Raw genomic sequence first — 20425 nt, 5'->3', positions numbered from 1 at the left:
TATAAAACTATTTCACCTGTATTATAGTTATTCTTTCAATTTAAGGAAAGATATTCATGACTTTGAGCCAGATTATTCCCTATCTATTATCCCCATCAAAAAACTTGCCAAAGAAAAAAAAGTTTCCATGTAAACTCTGTGATTTTTCTTACCATTCCCTCTGCATCGTTTTCTCAAGAACAATTTCTGAATGTACAGAGGGTACTGGACTGGAGCGCCCATCGAATCTGTGGGGAAATGACTCTCCGCTGCTGCAGATACAGTGAGGTTTGCACAGGCAGATAGCCTCTCATGGCTCCCTTTGAAGCCATGGTGCTTGTGGCTCTGTCTTCTGCCCATATTTGTTCCCTATTCTTTTCTGAGGCTAGAATAGAGGATGCAGAGGAGGAAATGGCCACAGCTCTACCATTTCCCATCTCTGATCAATTTCTGTTCCTCTTTCAAGGGCTAAGATCTTTGGTCCCTTTGTACTGATTTTCTGCTGTACCCTATAAAGATAGCACCAGGGTAATACAAAGCTACAAGTGAAAAGTCATTCTGAGTCAAAACCCAGAGTTCTATGGTGGCCTCCACAGAGTTTGTGGAAGATTCAGTGGATCAATTATTGCTATAACTTAAAAGCTGTAAGTCTCCTCACGCTGCTTCCACAATGTGCTAGCTTTGCCAAATCCCTCTGCTAGCATAGAGCCAGTGTCCATGTATGAAAGTTGATATAGAAGGATGACAGACAATTTACTAAATTAAGCGCTACAAGAGAACAGTGATAGAGTGACAACCCAGCATCAGAGTAACATTGAAGTCACCCTGGCAGCTGATTGGCTTTTTTCTTGGGCCTGTCTACTCTCTACTAACAGGCATTTTCAGGCCCCAGATCACAATGTTTCTACCCATGGGCCAAATGTAAGTCCAAGTGGGGTTATTTTAACTGCACTAATCTTTCGGCCATTCTAAATTTACATCAATTGCCTGCACAATAGGGATTATTTCTCATGCAGAATCATCAGGTGAAAAGTTTTTCTTCCAGAGTGAATAAGCACCAGATAAGCTGCTGTAGAGCAGCTGTGGTTATAATTCTAGTGTTGGTTTACCCACTTCAAAGGGTGAATGAACAAATAGTGCATTGGGCCCCATTACCACATTTCATGTGGTTGAGTTTGTTCCTGGTGGTACAACCTTCTATGGTCTGCTCTTCATACAGATTGCTTACAGGCTGTTTCCTTGCATTACAATATAATATTTGGCCTCACTCGGTTTTCCAAGGTCCCTCCACAACACTACTCATCTTTTTAGAAGCCATAAGTGCCCATAAAACTCTGACTCTTTCTCGCTTTCTTCTACTGTTCATATCAGTAATATAGCCAGGAACATTTAAACTGTCTCTTCTGAAATTATGACCATCCTATGGTTAAAATAAAGGTGCTATTGATAATCCAGCTTTTGGATGGTTTAGCTTTCAAAAATAAGGAGTATAGTTGATTGGAAAATGGATCTTTTTCCAGTGCAAAATATTAATTTTTAGTGGAAAAATCCAAAACCTAACATTTCTAGACAAAAGGTTTCAGTTGAAAACAGAAATTTTGATTCAGAAATGCTGCTCCAATGCCTCATGGGAGTTGTAGCTTTCACTGTCGTGAGCTACTACATGCATCTTAGAAGATGTTGGATGTGGTGCATCATGGGACATCCAGCTAGGGAACCTGCCCAGTAGAGAAGCAAAAAGGCCTGAGACACCTGAACTACAACTTCCATGAGGCTAGAAGTGGAATTTTCAAATAGTAATTTTTCAGATTTGGGGTATTTTTTTGATCAAACATCTAAATGTGTCTATTTAGACAATTTTGTGAAAAGTTTTATTTAATAAAACTCATCAAAAATCAGTTTCAATGGAAATTTTCAACCAACCCTAATAAAAACTCACTTTAATGTCTGTATACAGAAAGTTTTCTGCCTTTGTTGAAGCTGTACAAATCAGAGAGGATGGATAAACAGAGATATTCTACTGGCTTTTTTCTCCTCATTTGACTGCAGCTCACTTACCTGTTCAACCAATCAAAGGGAAGTTTGTGCAGTCTGGATGATTTTATGCTGACTGTGTTTGCAGAACTATTTTTCTGTGACATGCAACTGATGAATACAGAAAATATTGCCATGTGCATGTAACAATTAAATATAGTTACATTTTCTTACCTGGACAGAACAGGATGATGGCATTACAACATGCAATTCTATCATCCACTGCCCCATCACCTTTCTTGAAAGAAAGATACTAAAAACACCACAGCATAAGCGTGTTCTATTTCTGCTTGCTGTATGTGCATCATCTTGCTGGGAAGGCGGTGTGAAAAGAGAACATATTCAGAGAAGATTTTCTTGGGAAAAATTCTGACACAGTGGTGTCGGGAGAGGTGCTGTCAGGTTATAAGGATATGACTCCTTGACTGTCTGGCTCTCCCTGGACCCAGATTAGGCTACAATAGCCTGAGGGCTGCTCCAACTACATTAGCTGGCAATGGGTTTTTCATCTTGGGAGAACGAGCTCTGGTTACACTTCCTTTTGTGCTGGAGCTGCAGAGGAGCAAGCAGGGAGACAGACATATTTTGCCCGCTCTATGCCCACTGGGGACTTCCTCATGCCAGAGGAATCTTCAACTGGGGAGATGTGGGTGTTTTTTGTCTCCTTGTGGCACCTGAGTGGGATAATGGAACGGGGCAAAGGAGGGGAATGACTCTTCCCTCATATGTAGAAAAGGGGAAAAAGGGAATTGGCTGATAGCATAGTCCGGAATCCAAAAGCATGCACAGCTACAAGGTCTGGAAAAGCATGGGCCATCGATGATAACTAATCTATGTGGCAAAAGTTCTGGGTCGTGATTCTCCACTATCTGGCATTAGTTTTACACCGGTATTTCAACCTGGAGATCAAGCCCTCTGACTGCTAGCAATGAAGGCTTGAGACTCTGGGCAAAATCCTTAGCTGCAGGAAATTGAAAAAGCTCCATTGACTCTAATGGAACTATGCTGAATTTCACCAGCTGAGAATCGGTCACATATCACCTCATCCGTGATTTCATTTACAGATCTTTTGTAGCTGATTTACCACCTTTTCCAAGTGTGTCTGTATAGTATTACGCTACTGCAAATCCACAAACAAATATTTTTGAATGTTTAACTTAAATAACTATTTATTTTGCTTTCACATACCATAAGAGGTTTGTTTAGGGCCTCAGTATGGTGTAATCTCTGTCCTAGACTCACTCTTTGCAGTCCTGATTCTAGAAAGTCAGAGCTTTATGACTTATATTTTTCTCTTTTCTCATTAAACCCCAATTTTATTAAGATATGTCTAGCAGACACTGCCGGGTGTTGATTTACAGCTACATCATGGGTCATTGTGCCATTGTGATATAACTAAATATTTTCTTTTGAAGGTGACCGTAATGTTCAACCTAAAGTTTATTAAAAAGAATATGTTGAATTTTTCTAGCTTAGAAAACTTCTACAGGATGTCAATAATCATTTGTAAACAAGACAATATAATAACATTGCCTCACAAGTGAACTGGACACTTTCTATGGCAAATCCATCATTCCTATCCCCTGGACTATACTAGAATAAATTAAAGGCACAATGTTTATTAGCCCTAGCATATGTATCTAATTCTACTATTATCATAGGTGATGTGGCATCCTTCATATACCGTAGCAAGAGCTACGGTAACGTGCTATGTCACATTATGACCTTCTGGTCAATGTGGCTTTGGCCATACCTTTTTGTATGGCTCTCCTTGATTATCTTACATGCAATATAATTCATGCTTTCAGCACTTATGGCCTGATCTGCTCCCATTACTCATGCTGAGTACTATCTTAGTCTGCATGTAGTCCCCCAATCAGTACTAACCCCAGAACCTCCCTGCAGTGCAGGGAGACTAAGGGTCCAGTGACCTCAGAGGAGAACAGGATGAGCTGACAGATCACTCTTGTCCCCTGCGGAAACAGAAGCCAGAGTAGAACAGGTAGGCGTCTTGGGCCTCTTCCCACATCCTACAAATCCATCAAACCATTCACTGATTCATCAAATCCAGCTTTCTGCCTCATACAGATTCAGTGCCTGATGCTTCAGAGGAAGACAAGACTGACCTAGCCATGATGTAACATGGAGAAGGGGAGCTATTTTGACCCCTACAGCAGTGTTCCTCTCACACCTGGAGTTCTGAAACTCACTATATTTTTGAATGTGAAACTACAGATCTTATTCTGAGGCATCATCTTAAACAGCCCTTCTTAAAAACAGGGTTTGACCTGGTGATCTGCACTGTAGGTAAATTCAACAGGTTGACTACATGGCAGCTGAAGAAGCATTTCCTATTATTTATTCTAAATTTGCATGCCACTAATTTCATCAAGTGACCTCTTGTTTCTGTATTATGGGACAATGTAAAAATGGACTGATCAGGGTTGGATACATGACCTTATATATCTTTATATGGTCTCCTCTAATTCTTCTATTTCCTGCCAGTCTCAAAATTTGCTGCACAGGAGGAGGGAGTTGGTTGTGAAGAGATCATGTATGAGGACAATGCATCCCTCTGTAATGCAGTGGTCTGTGGCAGCACACTCTGTTCCAGTGCACAGGACAGGATAAGATGCTTGGGAATGATAGGGATATAGCTATAGTTTCCATGACCACATGAATCCAATGACCGTATCTACTTTAGGTTGTTCCACTGCTTTGTGCACTGCAATCAGCTCAGGGAATGGCTGTTTTCCTGATCTCCAAACTTCTGTGTAGGCAGAACACACTTCAGCACTTCTGAGTTTGCCTATGAAACAATTTTTTGTCCTCTCTCCCGAATGTAACCAATTAATTTAATCTGTGATCACACAACTGTGCTGGAATTAGAGCTGGAATTAACTCAGTGCACTCAGCCCCTGATCCAGCAAAGGTCTCAAGCAAGTGCTTAACTTTAATTGAAAGTCAATGTGGCTACTCACGTGCTTAAAGTTAAGCACATTCTTAACGGCCTTGCTAAATCTGCACCCTGAAACATTTCTATGGTTTTGGGCAATAATACTGGTTCTATCCGTACAACCCATTTTCAGAATGGGGAACCTCTTTCAAGTCAGAAAAATCATTCAAAATGGAAGATATTTTTAAGGCATGAGCACTATACTTTGAGTTCTATCAACTTATGTTCTCTGGGTTTTCTTTGCACACAAAGAAATGAAAAATGTGATTCCCCTTTACATTTCCAAGTCCCTCAGATCAGAAGTAACATGCCCTTTGCATGCCTCACTGTCCAACTCTGATATCGCTCCTCTATGAAAGCCCATTTATTCAGGCTATCCGTACAACCCATTTTCAGAATGGGGAACCTCTTTCAAGTCAGAAAAATCATTCAAAATGGAAGATATTTTTAAGGCATGAGCACTATACTTTGAGTTCTATCAACTTATGTTCTCTGGGTTTTCTTTGCACACAAAGAAATGAAAAATGTGATTCCCCTTTACATTTCCAAGTCCCTCAGATCAGAAGTAACATGCCCTTTGCATGCCTCACTGTCCAACTCTGATATCGCTCCTCTATGAAAGCCCATTTATTCAGGCTTTGGACATAAGACCAGGATTTAACTCTGTCCGTTGATCTACTCTGAAATTCATAGGAATCACTAGCTCTTAAAATACCTCTTATGACTATGCTCTATGGGTATTTTATCAGATTGCAGTTGAGAACATCCTAGTTCAACCCCTCTTACCTCACTTCTTCATTTTAATTGAATTATTATTGCATTTGAAAGATTTATGCATCTGTTGGCTTTACCAACAGGGATGGGAGTCCAGTAGTTCAGTCTTAGTACTCTTTCCGTTTTGGCTTCTCTAATGAGATTCCTGACAATGGTGCTAATAAGTGCTAGTTATGATAGTTATTTTTGAAATCCTGTCCACTAGGAACTAGACTGACAGCCACCAAACTCATTTCACATAGGCAACTGAAGAGCCAAAAAATGGTGATGCCTTATTATCACTTCCAACCTGTGCCAAATTTGTAACTGGAGGGGAAAAGCTCTATATAACCTTAGCCTGTCCTTTGCTGACAGTAAGAATGTTTCCTCTTTAACCGATGATACTATGAATCTGTAGTAGGTCTAATTATAAAGCTATTAGCTCCTCCCTCAATCACTTCAAATCAACTGAAGCTCAGATTTTTTAATCACAGTGTTGCTACCTTTTTTAAAAGACATCCATCTTCTTATATTTGAATGACCTATATGGCTTACTTCACTTCCACCTCTACATACATTTATTACCATTGTTTATTTCTTCTAAAGAATGTCTCATATTATGGAGAACAATTCTTATATATGTCACACCATGAAATTAACTAAGGAAAACATTCACATATGTCTGGCAAAAAACTTTTGTGAACATATTCCAGTTATGTTTTAGTTCAAAGAACTTTATTTGCAATAAAGTCCTCAAAATATTAAAAGTCATATTTAAAGCATTCTCATAAGCTGTGTATTGAGAAAAGACAAGTTTAATTCTCAAAGGCGCCATTATTGAAGCAAAAATTAATATTTGTACTGTTTCTAAATTGGAATAAAATTGCAAAGATGCAAACGCTATCCTATATCATAATCTATAAACCAGTCACAAATGTTAAATCAACTGTAAAAATGATTTAAAATCTACAAGAATAATTTTATTAAACTGATTTAAAATCACACTTTGTGCTACTTTCATTTATTAACTGTATCTTAGACAACAGTGCATTTATAGTGGATTTGCATGAACGTAGATATATACAGAAAGGAAATAGTCTATTAAAAGAGGACCTCTTCTGTGCGTGCTTTCCTGGCACATATTTGTGGTAAATACATTTAATAGAACCATATAAATTAAAGCTGCAAAGCCCTTGATAGGTCATCTAGACAATTCTCTGCCATAGTGAGTTTGTGCTCTTCAATATACTTATTTGTAATGGAAAAAAACCCCATACGCTTAAAGATTTTCTGTAATCTCAAGATCACAAAGCACTTTACAAGTCATTAATTAAGTTTGTCTGTACGGTTATGTTGAGTTAGTAAGGGTGTGTTTTCATTGCAAAAAATGTAATTAACCCAAGTTAGCTAACTTGGTTCAAAATAGCAGTGATGAGACAGCAACTTGGCTTTTAACTTGTGTTAACGGCTTGAGTTCAACCTCAGCCTCCCTTACAGTATGTCTACACTGCATCTGGGGTGAGCCTCCTAGCCTGGGTCCACAGATTTGAGCTAGCAGGGCTTGAAATTAGCGCACTAAAAAGGGCTGTGTAAACATTGTGGTTGGGCTGGAGCTCTGGCTTTATAGCATGTCTACACAAGTATTTTTACCATGCTAGCGCAAGTCCTGCTAGGACAAGGCTTGATCCCAGTATCAGATAAAAGAACCCTGCAATAGGAAGAGATGGAGTAATCTTTGCCTCCATTAGGTCTAATCTAGATCATAGAATCATAGAATATCAGGGTTGGAAGGGACCGCAGGAGGTCATCTAGTCCTACCCCCTGCTCAAAGCAGGACCAATCCCCAACTAAATCAACCCAGCCAGGGCTTTGTCAAACCTTACCTTAAAAACCTCTAAGGAAGGAGATTCCACACCTCCCTAAGTAACCTTTTCCAGTGCTTAACCACCCTCCTAGTAAAAAAGTTTTTCCTAATATCCAACCTAAACCTCCCCCACTGCAACTTGAGACTATTACTCCTTGTTCTGTCATCTGCTACCACTGAGAACAGTCTAGATCCATCTTCTTTGGAACCCCCTTTCAGGTAGTTGAAAGCAGCTATCAAATCCCACCTCGTTCTTCTCTTCTGCAGACTAAACAATCCCAGTTCCCTCAGCCTCTCCTCATAAGTCATGTGCTCCAACCCCCTAATCATTTTTGTTGCCCTCCGCTAGACTCTTTCCAATTTTTCCACATCCTTCTTGTAGTGTAGGGCCCAAAACTGGACACAGTACTCCAGATGAGGCCTCACCAATGTCAAATAGAGGGGAATGATCACGTCCCTCGATCTGCTGGCAATGCCCCTACTTATACAGCCCAAAATGCTGTTAGCCTTCTTGGCAACAAGGATACACTGTTGACTCATATCCAGCTTCTCGTCCACTGTAACCCCGAGGTCCTTTTCTGCAGAACTTGTGCCTAGCCACTCAGTCCCCAGCCTGTAGCAGTGCATGGGATTCTTCTGTCCTTGTTGAATCTCATCAGATTTCTTTTGGCTCAATTCTCTAATTTGTCTAGGTCCCTCTCTATCCTATCCCTATCCTCCAGCGTATCTACCACTCCTCCCAGTTTAGTGTCATCTGCAAACTTGCTGAGGGTGCAGTCCATGCCATCCTCCAGATCATTAATGAAGATATTGAACAAAACCGGCCCAGGACCGACCCTTGAGGCACTCCGCTTGATACCGGCTGCCAACTAGACATGGAGCCATTGATCACTTCTCCTTGAGCCTGATGATCTAGCCAGCTTTCTATCCATCTCATAGTCCATTCATCCAGCCCATACTTCTTTAACTTGCTGGCAAGAATACTGTGGGAGACTGTATCAAAAGCTTTGCTAAACTCAAGGAATAACATGTCCCCTGCTTTCCCCTCATCCACGGAGGCATTAGTAGCTCTCCAGTAGAGACTGGCATAATAAACATTCATAATGTTTGTTATTGTTGCAGAAGAACTGCGCGGGTGCAATCTGCCCATCTTATTTACTCCTATGAGAGCTTTTCCACCTACAGGTTTAATGCCTGAGATCTTTGAACAAAGTGAGCTCACTGCACTTAACAAAACAGATGAAACAACGATCCATCAAGTCTAGTAACAAGCTCCCAGCAGTGACAAATATCTGATGCTTCAGAAGAAGGGGTAACAACACTCTCTTCCCCACCTATGTGAAAGATGACCTACTGTGTAGTTCTGCATATGTGTGTGGGGGGTGGGGTGGGGAGGTATCCTTCCCTGATCTCTGGGGTAATCAGCTGGAATTGGTTAGGTCATCTGGAAGTATCTTTTTATAGTTTACTTAACGTATAATGCTAGAGCCAGTACTGTTAAGTGAGGGCAATGTGCTTGGAGTCCGTGGTAGACATAATAAAAGTTTAAATACATAAATACAATGAAATTATTGAGATAACCCATATGTAGCAGTATGTATATCCACTTCCTTGCAGATTATTAGTGTCATCCTAGCCTAATATGTTTTTATAGATCTGTTCTGCTGTTAAATTGCCTCAGCAACAACCAGAATCACTAGCTGTTGCTAAATAATACTGCTGCATGAATAGTTTGGATGGAAACCTCAACAGAACAAAAATCAGGCTGGGTTTACGTTCTACTCAAATTCAACAATTTCAGTCCAGGGCCACAGACGTTTTCACAGCCTGGATTCCCTCTCTTTGTTAGCCACTCCCTCCTCTCCAGGCCCCAGGACTCCCTCCATTTATCAACTCTTCTCACTGCAAGATTTTGGGCACCACCAAAGAGGATCACTTGTATTGTTAGCCTTCATCAATACTCCAAAGTCTTCTGGAGAGAGGAGGAGCAGGAGATGTCCTCCCTCTCACATGCCGGGCAGGGGGCTCTAGGAGACAGTTCTACTCACACTGGCCTGCATCCATGAATTTTTAGTGGTGGGGTTTCTCTACCAACTACATGTGGCATCTCCCCAATAACAAGGCATCAGTAAAGCCTTTAGCCCTCCTGTTGTCCCTTTGTGGTGGACTCCTGAAGATCTGTGGTGGTGGAACAGCTCAGCTCCACTTGAAGACATGAGGAACAGGGAACAGAAACATGGGCATAATGTTTTGGGTACAGACACTGGGTTGTGTGGGTGGCTGAGCTCTAAAGATAAGAGAGTCCCTTAGACCTTGGATTAGCTGTGAGGTACCAGGGGGATGTGGAAGGGTTTCATGGAGATTTGGATTCTACACAAACCTGAACTTCTTTGTGAAAAGCAGGAATTGATTTGATACCAGTCCCTGCAAAACAAACTCTATGGAATTTTGCTTGCACAACCCCTGTGAACTAAACACTCTGTCAAAGCCCTACTACGCACATCACGGGGGGAATAGACTCCTATTAGGCATAAAAAAAACCCCAGCAGCAGTTCTGTGTTCTTAAATCAGCAGATTTCACAGAACTTTCTTTTCAGCCTTTACCTCCTCATTTGTAAAAGGATGTAACTATAACAGATATGATAAAACAATCTACATTCTTCACGCATATAAATACTCGAATGCACTTTATCTTAGAGATGCCATTAGCGTGTATATAAGATAGATACAGTTACTGTTCCTTCAAGACTCTGTGTGACCTTTAACATCATTTTCCCCAAAAGTTAATTTCTGTACTGAATGCAATATACTAAAACCCATAAATTGGATCACTTGAAGAATTCAGATTAGGAATTATTGACAGCTGATAGAACAGAAGTGCAGAGATGAGGCAGATTTTCTCATCTGTCCATCTAAATGTTGGAATACGTATTGATTAAAATATGACATGGTATAGAGCCCACCATAAATCTAAACTCTATTAGATTAACACAGGCATTTAATTAACATAAAATGACAACCTAAGAGAAAGCACTGAATGTCAGTCTTCTCTCAATCTGTAATATTTTAACCAACCTAAATAAGCAAATTTTGAAATAAACAACTACCAGGGTATGATTTCTGATTGGCTCCAATATTTGCCAGTGCAAATTGAACCCTTAGATGTACACATGCGTAATGAACTGTGCCTGCCAGTCTGAGTAATTGCACCTCAACTCAATTTATATTTGCAATGACTTAATTACAGGTCATCAGCTCAGGTTTGCACCTCTAAATGAATTATAGGTGCAAAATTGTTTCAAAAAAAGGGTGGCCACCCTTCTGAAAATGGGCCCTGTTGTATGTGTATATTATGCATACAGTGGTCAAACTCAGCCCATTCTGTTTTGAAAGTCTCTAGCAGTTAAGGTATGTCTACACTTTGAGCTGGGGGTGTGATTCTCAGCTCAAGGAGACATACCCACGCTAGCTCTGATTGTGCTAGCCTGCTAAAGACAGGGTGTAGCTGCGGCAGTGAGAGTTGCAGGAGAGGGTAGCTGTCCAGAGAACATTCCTGTCTGAGACCTTAGGCACATACTCGGGGCAGCTAGACAGTCCTGTTGCCATGGCTACATTCAATTTTTATCACACTAGTTCATTAGCGCTGGTGCGGGTATGTCTCCTTGAACTGAGAATCACAACCCCAGCCTGAAGTGTAGACATACCCTTAGAGACATATACCCCATTTTTGGTACAGGGAATACCACTAGTATCAGTAATACTGTTAAAAATGCAATTAACTTTTCATTTACAGGCCCTTTGACCAGCATACAGGTGAAACGCCGCCCCAGTGGGACGTTCACCCATTGCCTCTAGGCAAGGGCACTCTCTTCTGGACAGCAGTCCTCTGGCTCTCAGCAACTCCAGGCTGTAACACAGATCTGATGGAGCCGCTATGCAAGACGGTAAATCAGTACCAGCTTGAAGAATGTACAGAGCCTCCACCTGGAGAAGCAGTCTGTGCACTCTGAACGTGGGCATCAGTCTCCCTCCCATAAAACTTTATAGGAAATCCCAGAGCATCTCACGTACACCAGTGCGGGAAATGCATACAATCTAAGGAGCTGATACAACACACACATTTGGATAGTAACGAGCAGATGACAGGCAGGCCACTAGGCATGGCTTTAATTAAACTAGGGGACAGGAATACCAAAAAAAGGGAAACTGTAGGAAAAGGCTGGGTAAACAAATGCAATGTAAATAGACTAATAAACAACCCCCTCACCCACACCCACACACATACAATTTTCTCTTCCAACACCATCACTGGAGGGGTCTCTTTTATGCAAAGATTGGCTAGCTGTACATGCAATGATAATTGCCTCAGTGTTCAGTGTACAAATCTTGGTTGGCTTGTAGGTGATAGGGCCTATTGCTATGGGTAAGGGACCCAACTGACTGGGTGGGAGGTAGGGGCAGAAAGCAACAATAGGGTGGAGAGACCTCAGGAGTCACTTATTCAGGGTCACTTATCTCTGATTTTCAGAGATGCTACATACCCTCCGTATCAAACCGAGTTGGGGGTGATTAGCAGCTCTGGAAATCAAGCCCCCATGTTTGTGTGTGCACCTCTGGAGCCTGCTCAAGCTATTGTCAGATGATATCCAGATCCACTCATGGTTTCCTTGTTCCTGCCTCAGACAAGAGCAAGGAATCCTGGCATTTCTGAGGATGGAAGAATCAGGCAGTCCCTCTGCCTTAATAATAGCCTCTATTTTCCTGTTTCTGATCTGGAAATTTCCCGGATGCTGTTGCTGGCAGGAGACTAGGCATCCCTTGTCTCAGCAGCAGGGTCCATGTGGTAGTGTTATTTTGACTGCAGCTCGCAGAGGCGATTTAGGAGCTCTGGCTAAACCCTCAGTTCCCCTGGAGCTACTGTGGACAATTCCTCCTAACACCAGGGTGGTTTTCCCAGTCTTCTCCACATCTTTTTCCTTCCAGCAGTCTTCAATTACCTTTTCCACTGACTACTTTTGGAAGAGTTGAGCTTTCATTGCTATTGCAATTGGAACCAAAAATCTGTGCTCAATCAGTTTTCCTCTAGGAGTCACTCTTGTAGGCGAGAATGTATTAACCCAAACACTCCCCAAGGCTCTGAAAGGAGAGACTGATCAGGAGCGTCTACACTTGGAGCTAGGGTCCCAGCTCACATAGACACACTAACACTAGCTAAACACTATTAGTGTAGCCACTGTAGCATGGGCAGCATCAAGAGGCAGCATGGACTAGTCACCCCAGGTACAGACCCATGGGGTCCAGGTAGGTTTGCACTCAGGGCAGCTAACCCGTACCACTGCTCACAAATGCACATTCTACAACAGCTACAATACTATTTTTAGCACACTAGCTCAATGAAAGCTAGCATGAGTATGTCTGTGGGATGAGAATCACCTCCCCAGCCCCAAGTGTAGATGTAGCCTGACCGGAGGGATAGACAAATGTTAAATCCATATATGAATTACATAAAATATTTCGAATGTATTTTATGTTTAGGTTTTTAAAATATCTTAATTCTCTCTCTCTCCTCCATTTTCCCCCTCTCCCGAAGTCCTAAGATATTGGACCTTAGATTCATATCTATGGGAAAGCTATTGTAGGTATTTTTATGGTTTCTAAAATGTATCCATTATAATTAACCTGTTTTCAAAACCCAGCCCAACTCAAGCTCAACTTTGTTTGAGGTTGTTGGGGGGGGGTTTAATGGAATCTCTTTCGCTTATTATTTTTATTTTCATTTTCATTCACCTCTGCACTTCTACTTCTGATCCCAGCCAGAACCATGACGTGCCAAAAAGGCTGCTCCTGAAGTATTTCCAGCCTGACCACGCACCAAATACCAGATATCTCATTAGAAAGCCTGTCCTTGTGAGATTTCCAGGCTAGTTCTGCAGACTCAGGTAGGTCAGATACTTCAGGTTAGATCTGGTGAAGCACCCAAACATCAGGGTGTTTTTGTAAACCAAACCAGTATTTTTCCTTTATTTTATTTTTGTGCTTAAAAGAAGCCAAGGATTAGGATTGAGTGAGTGTATAATTAGTATAAATGGAATCTGAATTGTTTCCTCACTCCAGAAACAGAACGCTTCTTGAGGTTAATTGAAAAAGCAAAGGAAAAGCACTTCAGCACAAGCTTGTTCTGAAGTACTGAGGTAACATTCATACCATAGAAATATACAGAACTGATGCTTTTAGTTTGTTACCTATGACGGACTGCACTCCCTCAAGGAAAAATTAATTTTAGATGAATGAAGAGAATCCTTATCTGGCCAACCTTTGGCTCCTCCTATACTGTATAGTCTGGGCTAGATTCTGCTCTCAGTCACAGTCATGTACATTTGGAGTAACTGCACTGAAGTCATCACAGGTGCGGGATGTAAATGGATTTACACTGCTGTAACTGAGAGCGGAATCTAGATGCCTCAATTGTCAGGCGATGTGTAGAAATGAAGAGATGTTGAATGGATTGTGTATTCTGGACAATACTTTTACATTCCTCTTCACTGCACAGAATCTCAGTTACTTTTTTCTACCAATTCACCCCCATCACTCCCCTCTTCCCCCTTTTATAACACTACAATACAAAATGCATTGATTGACACCCACGATTTAGCCCTGTCAAAAGTACAAGATATTTCTGTGGTGAGTCAAATATGTTCCTTACTAAGCAATACAACTGCAATGAAGTGAACAAACAAGAAGTAAGCAAAATATCTCACATACAATGATTTACTATAAATATACCACCTCCTCGAGTTAAGTACCTTCTATGCAAACTGACAGGGCAGACTTCAGGTTAAGAAAATAAATGTGTTCTCTTTATAATTATTTTGATTGCATTGAATTAAAGTGGCAGCATACAACCTTGTTTGCGTGATAATGATAAATTGACAACTAAACTCTCATATAAAACATTCACGTAAACAGAGAGATGGACCCAAACCAAGGCTCTAGATCCCAACTGACTTGAACACAGGAGGAATTAGGATCCAGAAACGAACGCTGTGATTCTGATCCATCTTTGCTTTCTAATTATATATCTGCTATAAGTCAAGACAATGGGACTAATCCTCTGCAGGTGTAAAATGATGCAACTCCATTGACTTCAATACAGTAGTGTCAGTTTACTCTGGCAGAGAATTGGAGCCAATATGTATAAGCCTAAAGAAGATATTATCCATGGGGGAAAAAAAGAAAGAAATTCCTCATTATTTTCTTATAGGATTGATAATATTGCACATTTATGGGGAAATCCTCAGCCCAGCATCCAGACATGAGACACTGGAGCGATGCAAGGGAATGAGGGAAGGAAGGAGCCTCTCCCTCAGGCTGAGGAGCTATTTTGCAGCCACTACTCCAACCCTAAAACTAATCTGCACAGCAGTAAATCCTCCAGCCCCCACTAGGTGCTGTCCTACAGGAATCACCCACAGATGGTGGGGTGCACCCCTGATGCTCTCTCCTTGTCCTGCCTTTTACATGGCTGATTCTGCTGCTAGGGGACTTCCAGGTAGAGCAGGCTGAAATGGTGTGATTTTGCTACACAGCTGTGTAGATGCACTGATGAGGAATACAGACATTTCTGGCAGTATACCAGAAGCAGGACAACATTTCAGCACACATCAAATATTGCTGTCTGTAATCCCATTTTGACAATACAAAAGCAACTGCACAATGTGTGTATGTGGGTTCACTGCTTTACATCTAGAAAGAATCTGCAGCTAGTCGCACTAAGCAGGAGCAGAAAGGTTCATAGAAAAAGGGCAACAGAAGCTTGTTGTAAGCACTGATTCTGCAACTTCTGTCTCAAATGTGGTGCCACTTCATAGTGCCAGATGATGGGTGAAAGAGACACGTTGGACCTTCAAAAGCAAAGATGAATACAAATCCATTTCAACCCCTGGAAGTGGGAAATACTAGTGAGTCACTTAAAAATAGAGAAAATTATCAGAGGGGTAGCCGTTTTAGTCTGGATCTGTAAAAAGTGACAAAGAGTCCTGTGGCACCTTATAGACTAACAGAAGTACTGGCACCTAAGCTTTCGTGGGTGAATACCCACTTCGTCAGACGCATGTCAGACGCGTGCGTCTGACAAAGTGGGTATTCACCCACAAAAGCTTATGCTCCAATACTTCTGTTAGTCTATAAGGTGCCACAGGACTCTTTGTCGCTTTTTAAAAATAGAGTGCGGCCTGTGGGAAAGCATGGCCTGTTTGGAAGAGAGACCTGGAGAGAGACAAGGATGACCTCGAAGAGACGTGTCATGAACTTCATTGGAGTTACTGTGGATTTACTGAGTAACTGAACACAATCTGACCAAACGTTAAACAGGAAAAAGAGACATGACTGGGAGCAGAGAGGATTGAGTTCTTGAAGAGATTTAGCAAAAACAAAGATCTGGGAGCTTAGAGGCAAAGAGAGATTACAGCCTGAAGACTGAGAAATGTAGCTTTGGATACCCAGAAGAAGAGAATCTTAAAAGCAGGGGAAGAGAGAATGAGAGACTAACCACACCAAGAGTGCTAATATAATACACTGGCCTAGGGGTGACCACCTCTCCCTCCAGTGGTTGGTCCCAGAATTGATGCAGCCTGCTACTTTATCACAGTTAAAGGAGCTTCCCTTTACTTCAAGTGGCGTAGGCAAGTACTTTTGGTGCGGAAGATCCTGTGTTTCATCCACACTAATGGCCTTTGTGTCTGGATGTATGTACAGTCTTGGTAAATTGGTCTATTAATGGTTAATTACACCATAAAGGGAATTAAAAAATAATAAACATGCTGCATTAGAAACATAATTCCCCAATTCTAACTAGCATAGATTATAAAAATGCCAATATATTGATATTATATAAGAAAAATGATAAATGAATAATAATAAATTGTTTGGCATCACTATGCTGCCTCTAACAAAAAAAGCACAGTTCTTGCTGACCTGTTAAGTGTAACAAAACATTACACTGCATGCACACTTCTCCCCCTGGGGAGCGTATACTAGAGTAAACTACAGGTGACAGAGGTTACCTACATCGCTTAATGCACCACTGAAAGGTGCTCTGATACCACAAAGATGAGGGTGATGTAAGAACCTCTTAGTTAATGCCAGGGGAATGCTCCAGGCACTCACAGCAAGGAGGATACTACAGCAAGTATTTTTAAAAATACACATGTATATTAGAATAATAATGAAAATTATTAAAAAGCAGACACTGTACTGTAAAATCCAGACAGATCAAATTCCGCCCTGGTGTAATTCCAGGTTGAATCAGGCTCAGAAAATGTTAACTGTCTCATACCTTTAAAAGCACAGTTGTTTAAAGAGTGTCTGATATATTCAGACATGCTGTGAGGTAAAATTACTTTCTATTGTCTATTCATACTTTTGTAATGCTGCTTTTTGTTTATGTTTTATGTGGTGTTGGGAGGAGAATGGACTAGAGGAGAAATTTAAACTACTGTAACTTGAAAGAAGCTGACATTAGTGGGATGTATCTAAGAAAGACTCAGGGTTGGAAAAATGATCCTCATAATGTGAAATATAATGTGAAAAATAAGCTCTTTCACAGAGGAAGTGTGGAATAGACTAAGTGCAGTATAAAAGACAAAGGAACATCCCAACTGAATGAGAGATGTTAAAAAGGATACTCTACACTTTGTAACATAGTCACAAAGTTCTCTCTATGCAAGTCCTTTGGATCACACAGATTTCTGATCCAGAGAGTTAACATATTTGATGATCACACTAATGTTTCTTCCCAGTGAAAAAGTGGGCTTGTCTACTTATCAATTCACAAGTATGCACATAGAGAAGGTCAATGAAATCACCTGTAAACCTGCAGTAGCCACATGACAGGGGCAGTGCTATATGTAACAGGAGCCTAGAGTATTAGGCTGTCTCCAAAAGTAATTCCACGCTGGGAGAGTAAGAGCAGATAAGGAAAGGCTGATGTCAAAGTACCAAAAAGGAAATATCCTCCTGGAACCACAGTAGAGAGGAGGGAAAGGGACATTAAATGATGTCAAAAGGTCGCAGGGTGTTTTCTTTCTTATCTTAATAGAGAAGGTGGATATTTGTCAAGAACAAAATTATTCTCCACTCTTCCTCTTCATAAATAACTCAGCTAGGGGGGAAAAACCTTCTCACAATTAAACTCTTATGCATGTGCAGTTTCCAAAGCAATTCACTTCTCAGGACTCCATAACCAAAGATTTTGTTTCTTCTCTTCCAAAAAGCTTAAATTACAACCTAGAATGTTTTGCAAATCACTGCGCTACATCCAACAGGCCAAATTTATCCCTGCTGTAATTCTAGTGCAGCCCCGGTAGTCACACCCAGGATGAATTTGGCCCAGCATGTACAGGTACGGCAATATGTAAACTTCCAGTTTTCAGACTTCTTTTTTTTTTTAAACTTGGTTCTTCTTCTTGTTTGCAGGTTCTGGGCTCCCTCTTGTGGTCATCTACAGATTTCCAGCTATTAACCAAAACCAGCTAAAAAGAGTTAGAGTATTAAGCTACAATAAGCACCCACTGTGAAAATGCCAGACCAGTCTCAGATCCACGCAGATGTCTTGAATAAAGCTGTCCTTTGTTCCCATATCTCACTCTCTCATTCCTCAATAGTTCCCTTCAAAGCCGTCAAAAACTTAAGTAAAGGAAATTTACACTCCAAGTCCACAATGACACCAATGAAATGGTAAGACTGGACTTAAGGGCAGCTCCTGGCTAGCGATGCTGGCCATTACCAGAGGGGCAGGGAGGGCACAGGACCATAGCAGTGCCTTAAGGGGATTCTCCCTGTGCCTGGGAGCCCTGTGAGGCACAATGCCTCCCAGAGCTCCCACTGGGCTAGTGCAACTCTGCACCCCTCAAAAGGCAGACCAGTGCCTTCGTCACATGAGTATGCCTGAAATGAACAACCGGCCCAGAATTATACCTGCCTGCAAGAGGAAGCTTGAAAAGTCTCAGAGTTTCCCAAAGGTTGAGTCACACACACAAATTCCTTCCTCAGGCTTTTTTCTTCCTTTAGAGAAAAACAAAACATACTGAAATCACTTATTATTAGTAGTTTAATCAGTGCTGTAATACACGCTCAACTTTAAGTAAATCTGGAGACTAGTGAGGCTCAGCAACTGCCTGTATAGGACCCTGTCTCTGTAGCCCTGCTCCATTCTATTTGAGGTTGCTTCTTCGCCTTTGCCCATAGCACCTCCAGCTGGGGTCACACTAAAAATCATGACACGTCTGAGATAGTTTTGCCATTGTGAGAAATTTCTCAGCAGTCCGGGGGGGAGGCAGGTATTCTCAGAAGCCTGACATTCCCCTTCCCTGGCCAGTAGGTCATCGCTTCCATTCCACTGAAGTCTTTATGACCAGTTTGGCATTTGAAAGATTTTCTGCCAAAGACCCAGATCTTTCCAAGTCTTTGACACGTTTAACTCTACACGTAGCAAGTGTCCCATTGAGAACACAGGGAGTAAAGTAAACCACACATGTAAGTTTTTACAGGATCAAGGCCTAAGTTTGCAGGACTCTGAATATATTTCTGATTCAGGCCAATGGAGCCCAAATGCATAGTGCTGCTATTATGAACAAGTAAATTACACAGCTTTTCCTAGAGCCTCTAACTGATTTTTATTTTTCATATTGAATTAGGAAACTTTCTTTGGCAAGGCCTTTCTTTAATTGTTTATACATGATTTCCATGTACAAGATTTCACATCAGCATTTACTGAAATGAGATGGCATGGCGTCTTATTGGTACTAATGCTCCAATCAAGAGGTCAGCAACCCACAGCTTGAAAGCTCTATCTGACCCTTTGCATAAATCCTGGCTCTCCTGGCCTTGACCTTTGGCTATAATACATGCAGGTTAGCAGCTCAGCCACTGAGTAACATTGTATAGGTGAAAAAAAAACGTAAGGGTATGTCTACACTACCCACCGGATTGGCAGGCAGCGATCGATCCAGCAGGGATCGATTTATCGCATCTAGACTAGCCCTGAGCCCTCTCCCGTTGACTCCTGTACTCCACTGCTGCCAGAGGCGCAAGCAGAGTTGACGGGGGAGGGGCAGCAGTTGACTCACCGCAGTGAAGACACCGCGGTGAGTAGGTCTAAGTATCTCGACTTCAGCTACGTTATTCACGTAGCTGAAGTTGTGTAACTTAGACTGATTTGCCCCCCACTCCCCAGTGTAGACCAGGGCTAAGCCTAATAGCCCGGTTAGGGATTTTTCTTAGCCTAGTTTCTAGACTAGACGTGATAAATCGATCCCCGCTGGATCGATCGCTGCCCGCCAATCCGGCGAGTAGTGTAGACATACCCTTAGAGAGAGAAGAGAGAACCTGGATGGAGATGTTGCAGTTATAGTCATATAGATGAATTCAGCTGTATTTGCTTTTATATATACTGGCCCATTAATTTATTGTGAGGCAAGTTCTGTCCCCGTGGCCACAGAGGATCCCATTTTTTAAGTTGGCAAGACATAGATGTTTGCTGGATGCCTCATACTATGCATTAAACTGTCAACAAAACAGGATATCTCCCATGATAAGAAGATAGGGAAAACAGCAGCCACCCCTCAACAATGCAATAACTGGGCATGTGGAAATAAGTTCAACTCATAAAGAAGTATTTCATTGAGGTAGCTTATATTTTTGAACTCGGACCAATATAATTTCATTACATTCCAATGGAGAAATTGATGCAAAATTAATGTTTGCAAGAGGGAAACTTATGAGGAAGGGTGACACTCTTGGGTTTGATTAGTGTCTCTGTCACCTGAGCAAGATTTTGCTCT

The 20425-nt window shown here is 41.5% G+C and overlaps 1 protein-coding gene across 3 annotated transcripts in view; it reads right to left on the bottom strand.

Moving 5' to 3' along the window:
- ZNF536 (zinc finger protein 536) overlaps positions 1–20425 on the bottom strand; it is a 349438-nt gene that overhangs the window by 31837 nt on the left and 297176 nt on the right. The window contains exon 9 of one of the 3 annotated variants that reach the window (XM_044986777.1): positions 18610–18647. The exons of the other annotated variants lie outside the window; for them this stretch is intronic. The gene's annotated coding sequence lies outside the window, so the exon portion shown is untranslated. Of the gene's footprint in view, positions 1–18609; positions 18648–20425 lie in introns of those variants that run through there. 3 annotated transcript variants of the gene reach the window in all.

Source organism: Mauremys mutica, chromosome 14, assembly GCF_020497125.1.
Source record: "Mauremys mutica isolate MM-2020 ecotype Southern chromosome 14, ASM2049712v1, whole genome shotgun sequence".
Taxonomy (NCBI): domain Eukaryota; kingdom Metazoa; phylum Chordata; order Testudines; family Geoemydidae; genus Mauremys; species Mauremys mutica.
This window is presented reverse-complemented; position numbering and strand designations above follow the sequence as displayed.